Source organism: Vombatus ursinus, unplaced genomic scaffold (genome assembly GCF_900497805.2).
Source record: "Vombatus ursinus unplaced genomic scaffold, bare-nosed wombat genome assembly UNPS02014831.1, whole genome shotgun sequence".
NCBI classification, from domain to species: Eukaryota; Metazoa; Chordata; class Mammalia; order Diprotodontia; family Vombatidae; genus Vombatus; species Vombatus ursinus.
Genome location: NW_020954609.1, coordinates 847004 through 856456, shown reverse-complemented (window position 1 = coordinate 856456; position 9453 = coordinate 847004).

Sequence of the window (9453 nt, the reverse complement as noted above, 5' to 3'; positions counted from 1 at the left end):
TCTGTGATTCTTCCCCTCACCCTCAACTGCAAAAACCTTTCACTTCAGGGAGGAAAGTAAGGCCTGATGCTGCAGCTTGTCACAGGCTGCAGGTACACAGTGTTTTGCAAGGAGTTGGTTGAAAAATGAGGCCATCCCAGGCGACCCCAGCACAGTGGGCATATCGCCAGCCCCAGAGACCCTAGCACAACAGGCCCAGAAAGTCAGTGACTGGGCCCAGAAGCTTGGGACAGTGCCCACTGTGCCCTAGGAGCAAAGCTCAACTTTAAAAGTCACATAATAGGCTAGAAAATGAACAACAACAACAAAAAAAGCCCTGACCATAGAAGGCTACTATGGTAACAGGGAAAATCAAAACACAAACACAAAAGAGGACAACAATGTCAAAATGCCTACATGTGAAGCCTCAAAGAGGAATATGAATTGGTCTCAAGCCCAAAAAGTCCTCCTGGAAGAGCTCAAAAAGGATTTTAAAAAATGAAATAAAAGAGGTAGAAGAAAAATTGGGAAAAGAAATGAGAGTTATGCAAGAGAATCATGAAAAAAGAGTCAACAGCTCAGAAAAAGAAAACAACTCCTTAAAAAGTAGAATTGGTCAAATGAAAAAGGAGGTACAAAAGCTAACAAGAAAAAAATCCTTAAAAATTAGAATTGGGCAAGTGGAAGCTAATGATTCTATGAGACATCAAGAATCAATCAAATAAAATCAAAAAATGAAAAATAGGGAAAAAGAAGTGTAAAATATCTCATTGGAAAACCAATTGACCTGGAAAATAGATCCAGGAAAGATAATTTAAGAATTACTGAACTACCCGAAAGCTATGATCAGAAAAAAGAGCCTGGACAGCATCTTTCAAGAAATTATCAAGGAAAACTGCCCTGATATCTTAGAACCAGAGAGTACAAAAGTAATAGAAAGAATCCACCAATCACCTCCTGAAAGAGATCACAAAATGAAAACTCCCAGGAATATTAGAGCCAAATTCCAGAACTCTCAGGTCAAGGAGAAAATACTGCAAGCAGCCAGAAACAATTCAAATATCAAGGAGTCACAGTCAGGATTACACAGGATTTAGCAACTTCTACATTAAAGGATTAGAGGACTTGGAATACAATATTCTGGAAGGCAAAGGAGCTTAGATTACAACTAAGAATCAATTACCCAGCAAAACTGAGCATAATTTTTCAGGGGAAAAAAATGGATATTCAATGAAATAGAGGACTTTATAACTTTCCTGATAAAAAGACCAGAGCTGAACAGAAAATTCGATTTTCAAATACAAGACTCAAGAGAAGCATAAAGGGGCAGGTAGGTGGTGCAGTGGATAGAACACCAGCCCTGGAGTCAGGAGGACCTGAGTTCAAATCTGGCCTCAGATACTTGACGCTAGCTGTGTGACCCTGAGCAAGTCACTTAACCCCAACTGCCTTACCAAAAACAAAAAAGAGAGAGAGAGAGAGAAGCATAAAAAGGTAAACAGAAAAGAGAAAACATAAAGAACTATATCTCTATTAGGGTAGTTAGAAGGTATATATATAGACAGAGGGTAAGGGTATAAATTGACTTTGATGGGATGATACAAAAAGAATTAAGGGGTGACAGGAGGATTACACTGGGAGAAGAAGGAGTGGCAGAATGGGGTAAATTATATAACATGAAAAGGTGTGAAAGACTTATTACAGTAGAGGAAAAGAAGGGAGGAGGGTGAGTATTGTTTGAGTCTTACAAGAGAGAATAACATACACTCTCAGTTGGGTATAGTGTGATGAATGAAAAGTTGCTGGATGTTTAACAATCAATTTTATTAATTATGGTTAGAAGATAATTAATAAAATGGTCATTTGGCTTTCATAAACCAAAGGATACCCCCCCCCTGGAATATTGAATACTTAAATAGATTTGAAAAAGGTGGGAATCAACTCTGATTGGTTTACAATCAATGAGGGGGTAGACATATTAATGAGGATGTGGGCAAAAAGTCTTCTGCTCTTCCTGCTGAGAAGTGACCCAATGATGAGACTCAGCTGCCTCAGGCAATCTGGACAGAAAAATCCATCTTAACCCACACCAAACTGGCTGATTTTCCCCTTCATAAGCTGGGTCATCCTAAATTCTAATGGAAGGCTGAAAGGACAAGGGCTTAAGTCCTAAGGGCAAGATCTTGCCTAGACTGGATTCTATTTGTAAGGTTTTCTAGTTGGGTGGGGTCCCACCCAAGACTGAAAAGCATATACCCCAAGGATTTGGGTGATCTCATTTATCAGCAATGTCCTTCAGAGGCAGGCTGAATATTTCTGAATGAGGAAATAGAAAGGGAAAATCATAATTTCAATTAATAATTGGTTATTAATATAAGAGAGAAATAATAATTTCTCTCAGTTGAAATCTATCTTATCAGATAAGGAAGTAGGAGGGAGGGGGAAAAGAAAAGGGTGGGGACTGATAGAAGGGAGGGCAAATTAAGGGAGATGGTGATGAGAAGCAAAACACTGGCGAGGTAGGACAGGGTGAAAGGAGAGAGAAAAGTATAAATGGGGGAAACAGGATGGAGGGAAATACACAGTAATCATAACTGTGAATGTGAATGGGATAAACTCGCCCATAAAACGGAAGCAGATAGCAAAGTGAATTAAAAACCAGAATCCTACAATATGTTGTTTACAAGAAACACATTTGAAGCAGAGAGAAACACACAGTAAAGGTAAAAGGCTAGAGCAGAATGTATTATGCTTCAGTTAAAGTAAAAAAAAAAAAGCAGGAGTAGCAATCGTGATCTCAGACAAAGCAAAAGTGAAAATAGATCTGATTAAAAGAGACAAAGAAGGAAACTACATCTTACTGAAATGTACCATAGACAATAAAGTAATATCAATACTAAACATATATGCACCAAATGGTATAGCACCCAAATTTCTAAAGGAGAAGTTAATGAGTTATAGGGGGAAATAGACAATAAAACTATACTATTGAGGGACCTCAACTTTCCCTTCCAAGAACTAGATAAATTTAACCACAAAATAAACAAGGAGAAAGTTAAGGAGCTGAATAGAAATTTAGAAAAGTTAGATATGATAGACCTCTAGAGAAAACTGAATAGGGATAGAAAGGAATTTACCTTTTTCTCAGTGGTACATGGCACCTGCACAAAATTCACCATGTATTAGGGCACAAAAATCTCACAATCAAATGCAGAAAGGCAGAAATATTGAATGCATCCTTTTCAGATCATGATGCAATAAAAATTACATGCAATAAAGCGACATGGAAAGATAGACTAAAAATTCATTGGAAACTAAATAATCTAATCCTAAAGAATGTGTGGGTCAAACAACAAATCACAAAAATAATCAATAATTTCATCAAAAAGAATGACAATAATGAGCCAACATGCCAAAATTTATGGGACGCAGCCAAAGCAGTACTTAAGCAGAAATTTACATCTTTAAATGCTTACATCAATAAAATAGAAAAACAGTAGATCAACGAATTGAGCATGCAACTAAAAAAGCTAGAAAAAGGACAAATTAAAAATCCCCAATTAAATACCAAATTAGATATTCTGAAAATCAAAGGAGAGATTAATAAAACTGAAAGAAAGCCATTGAGCTCATAAATAAAATTAAGAGGTGATTTTATTAAAAAAAAAAAGGATAAACCTTTGGTTAATTTGATTTAAAAAAAGAAGAAAACCAAATTACCAGTATCAAAAACGAAAAGAGTAAATTCACCACCAATGAAGAGGAAATAAAAGCAATAATTAGGAGCTATTTTGCCAAATTGCCAATAAATCTGACAATCTAAGTGAAATGGATGAATATTTACAAAAATATAAACTGCCTAGATTAACAGAAGAGGAAACAGAATACTTAAATAAATTTTAGAAAAAGAAATTGAACAAATCATCAATGAAATCCCTACGAAAAATCCCCAGGGCCAGCTGGATTTACATGTGAATTCTACCAAACATTTAAAGAACAATTAATTCCAATACTATATAAACTCTTTGGGAAAATAGGTGAAGAAGGAGTCCTACCAAATCCTTTTTATGACACAAATATGGTGCTGATACCTAAACCAGGAAGAGCCAAAACAGAGAAAGAAAACTATATACCAATTTCCTTAATGAACATCGATGCAAAAATTTTAAATAAAATACTAACAAGAAGATTACAACAATATATCACCAGGATTATACAGTACGACCAAGTAGGATTCATACCAGGAATGCAGGGCTGGTTCAATATTAGGAAAACTATCTGCATAATTGACCATATTAACAACAAATCTAACAAAAATCATGATTATCTAAGAAGATGCAGAAAAAGCTTTTGACGAAATACAGCAACGATTCCTATTAAAAACACTAGAGAGCATAGGAATAAATGAAGCTTTCCTTAAAGTAGTTCTATCTAAAACCATCAGCAAACATTTGTAACGGAGATAAGCTAGAAGCTTTTCCAATAAGATTAAGGGGAAAACAAGGATGCCTATTATCACCACTATAATTCAATATTGTACTAGAAATGTTAGAAGAAAAAGAAATTAAAGGAATTAGAATAGGCAATGAGGAAACAAAACTATATTCTTTGCAGATGATATGATGTTATACTTAGAGAATTCTAGAGAATCAACTTAAAAACTACTTGAAATAATTAACAACTTTAGCAAAATAAGCCCACATAAGTCATCAGCATTTCTATATATGACCAACAAAGCCCAGCGGCAAGAGATAGAAAGAGAAATTCCATTTAAAATAACTGTGGGCAATATAAGATATCTGAGCATTTACCTGCCAAGCCAAACACAGGAACTATATGAACACAATTACAAAACACTTTTCACACAAATAAAGTCAGATCTAAACATTTGGAAAATATCAATTATTCGTGGGTAGGCTAAGCCAATGTAATAAAAACAATTCCACCTAAATTAATTTACTTACTCAGTGCCATACAATCAAACTACCAAAAAATTATTTTATAGAGCTAGAAAAAATAATAACAGAATTCATCTGGAATAATAAAAGGTCCAGAGTACCAAGTGAATTAATGGAAAAAATCCAAAGGAAGGTGGCCTGGTTGTATCAGATCTAAAACTATATTATAAAGCAGCAAAACTATCTGGTACTGGCTAAGAAATAGATCAGTGGAACAGACTAGGTACACAAGACATAGTACTAAATGACCATAGTTATCCAGTGTTTGAGAAACCCAAAGACTCCAGCTTCTGGGATAAGAGGGTCTGGAATAAAAACTGCTGGGAAAACTGGAAAACAATAGGGCACAAACTATTTGACCAACATCTTACATCATATACCAAGATAAGGTTAAAATGAATACATGATTTAAACATAAAGAGTGATACCATAAGCAAGTTAGGAGAACAAGGAATAGTTTACCTGTCAGATCTATGGAGAGGGGAAGAATATATGACCAAACAAGAGATAGAAGGGGCAGCTAGGTGGTGCAGTGGATAGAGCACCAGCCCTGAAGTCAGGAGGACCTGAGTTCAAATCTGGCCTCAGACCAAACACTTGACACTTACTAGCTGTGTGACCCTGGGTAAGTCACTTAACCCCAATTGCCTTAAAAAAAAAAAAGATAGCATTAGAGATGTAAAATGGATAATTTTGACTATATTAAATTAAAATGTTTTTGCACAAACAAAACCAATGCAACCAAGATTAGAAGGAAAGCAGAAAGCTGGGGAATCATTTTTATAGCAAGTGTCTTGATAAAGGCCTCATTTTTCAAATATACAAGGAACTGAGTCAAATTTATAAGAATAGAAGTCATTCCCCAATTGACAAATGGTCAAAGGATATGAACAGGCAGTTTTCAGATGAAGAAATCAAAGCTATCTATAGGCATATGAAGAAGTGCTCTAAATTACTTTTGATCAAAGAAATGCAAATTAAAACATCTCTGAGGTATCACTTCACACTTATCAGATTGGCTAATATAACAAAAAAGGAAAATGATAAATGTTGGAGAGAATTGAGAAAATTGGGATACTAATGCACCACTGGAGTTGTGAACTGATCCAACCATTCTGGAGAGCAATTTGGAACTATGCCCAAAGGGCTATAAAACTGTACATACCTTTTGATGTAGCAATATCACTACTAGATCTGTATCCCAAAGAGATCATAAAAAAAGGGAAAAGGACCTACATGTGCAAAAATATTTATAGCAGCCCTTTTCATGGCGGTAAAATATTGGAAACTGAGGGGATGCCCATCAATTGGGGACTAGCTAAATAAGGTGTGGTATATGAATGTAATGAAATACTATTGTGCTATAAGAAATGATGAACGGGCAGATTTCTGAAAAACCTGGAAAGACTTACATGAACTGATGCAGAGCAAAGTGAGCAGAATCAGGAGAACATTGTACACAGTAACAGCAACGTTGCTCTTCTCAGCCACACAATGATCCCAGACAATTCCAAAAGACTCAAATGGAAAATGTTATATCCACATCCAGAGAAAGAACTGATCAGAGTCTGAATGCAGATTGAAGCATACTATTTTCACTTTATTTTTTTCATAATTTTTTTCCTTTTGTTGTGTTTCTTCTTTCACATGTCTAATATGGAAATATGTTTTACATGATTGCACATATATCAAATTGCTTACCGTTTTAGGGAAGAAGGAAAAGAGGGAAGGAGGGAGAAAATTTGGAACTCAAAATTTTATAAAAAATGTTTAAAATTGTCTTTACATTTAATTGGAAAAATAAAATACTATTTAAAAGAAAAAAAAGGAAGAAAGATGAGGCCATCCACTGTAAAATGCAATTCTCAAGCTGTTGAGAGGGCTGGAAGAACTCTGGAAAAGGTGACAGTGTTTGGGGGCTTTTGTGCTTTTATTTTCTCTACCTTTCTTTCTACAGAGATGCAAGTTTATGAGCGTGGGCACTGCAGTCCAACTGGCAGGGGGCACTGGAGCAGGGGTGTCAAACTCAAAAAGAAACAGGAGTCACTAAGCCTGAACAGAAGGATCCCTGGAGGCTATATTGACATAGAAAACTACATAACATGATCTATCCTTTATTGTATTTTTACTTACTTCGTTAAATATTCTCCAATTACATTTCAGTCTGATTTGGGCAGCACTCTGGAGTGGTGACATTGTACTTCACACCTCTATGCTAGAGATATGCTAGACAACTATAGGAAGAAATGTAAGGTGGCACTCAATTGGGTTCCCCAGAGCATTTGGCTGAAGTGTGCCATGGTAGATTCCACCATCTGGGGCTGAGATTTAAAAACAGATACTATCAGAGCCAGAAGCTCTTGGGAGCCCTTGGCTGCTCATCCAGGAGCAGGATGGTGCTGAGACAATTTCATCCTTCCCCTGAAATTTTGAAAGCAGAGAATTGGAGACATCTGCAAGTGTCCCAAAAGTTACTTGGGTACAACTGGGTAACATGAGGCAAGGAAGATTGGATGGATGGGGGAAAATTGCAATTTCAGACTTTAATAGGAACAGTGAGGTGCTACTGCTCATCAATTTTAAAACTAACATTTAGTTTTGTTTTTACTATAGTAAAGTGCCTCAAGGAGCTGAGATTTCAGACTACCCAGGATCAACCCTACTGCTCCTGACTAATATCCTCATAATAATTTTGATTCCACTGTAGTAAAAGGTACTATAATCTATACATGAGACAGTAATCCTTTTGGGTCATGAAGTTGGCAAGGAGGTTAAATCTCAATGAGCTGAAGCAAAAATGAGTCAAATAAGTTATGAATTAGTCAGAAATATTTAGTCTTAAATAGGGAATTAGATTAGACCAGTGATCCCCAATGTTTTTTGTTCTTCAAACCCCTTTAAACAAAAATTTAAAATTTAAAAATTTATCCTTAGGGTAACTTAATATACTACTCACATACTACTAAATCTTTTAGATTTATTCATTCGCTGCTTATAATAATTACAATAATAACTTCTGCCCCCAAAACTCCAAATTAAAATTTACACTAAATAATAAAATATAACATTTTATTCTACCTATAATTATGAAAACTCTAAATACAAAGTGATAAAACTCTAAATATAAGTAATACAAATACTAATATAAAATAAATATAATATAAATAATTTATATATTATAATATAATATAAATAATTTTATATAAATATATAAAATATATTTTATAAATATGGGATTTTTATAAATATAAAATTTAAAATATAATAAAAATTATAAATAAAAATTTATAATATAAAATAAATATAAAAACTAACATAAATATTTTATGTGGGATAGTCTGTGTGACTTCTTAAAAGGAGTAATCCAGAAAGACTTCATACACATTTCACCTGCAGGACTTCATTTGAAATTTCTTTATTTTATAAATCTTGTTGAATATAAATAACATTTTAGTGAAATAAGTTATAACTTGGAAGATAATTAGCATGAATTTCATTGTCAGGTTTTTTTATTTGAGCAAAGTTTTGCAATTTTTGGCTCAAAACAATCTGAAATCTGGTTTAACATGGAGTTAATTGCTGGATTTTTATTTAAAATGAGAATAGTGAAAATGTTTTCTCACACAAATACACAGTGGAAAATGGTAGGAGAATTTTACAAGATGTCTCACAGAGATGGAAATTCATTCTTTTCTTTTTAGTCATCTAACCAACCAACAAAAATGAATAATTGCAATATTAAATATTTACTTTTCTACTGGCTGACAAGCACCAAATTAAATGATGAATGTACTTGTAAAGTACTGCTTCATTTTTAACAGTTTCTATGTAAACTAACCTTTGTAAGAAAAGAATCTTGTCAGATGTAACTATCTTTCTTATATCCTTGGCCCAGCAGCCACTCACTCCTAGAAACTCTACAGAACAATTGCCGCATTGCTAACCCATTCATTTAAAAAACTGTCAACTAGAAGAATAGTAACATAAACTGAGAATGAGTTTAAACCAGAAGACAGTCTTAATACTGCAATGAGAAGGACCTAGGATGAAAAATGCTATCCGCCTCCAGAGAAAGAACTGATGGAATATGAATGCAGATCAAAGTATACCGTTTTGTTTTTTACTTTCTTTTTTCTTTTGTCTGTTTTCTTTCACAAACATGACTAATATGGAAATATACTTTGCATGACTGCACATGTATAACCTTTATCAAGTTGCTTGATAGGGAGGGGAGGAAGGGCAGGAGAGAATTTGGAACCCAAAATTGTAAAAAGAACAAAGGTTAAAAATTATTTTTACATGTAATTTGGGGGGAAATATTAAAATTCAAAACAATACTGCCATGAGAGGCAATGCAAGATTTGATTCTGCAGACTGTTGATGACAATTTCAAGACCATGGTTTTCAGCCTGACATTAATGGTTCAAGATAGAAAAGGTTCATAACATTTTAATCATGTAATTTCACAGCTAATGAGGTAGGATCACAAGAGAATGAAGGAGCTACTCTGGGGCAA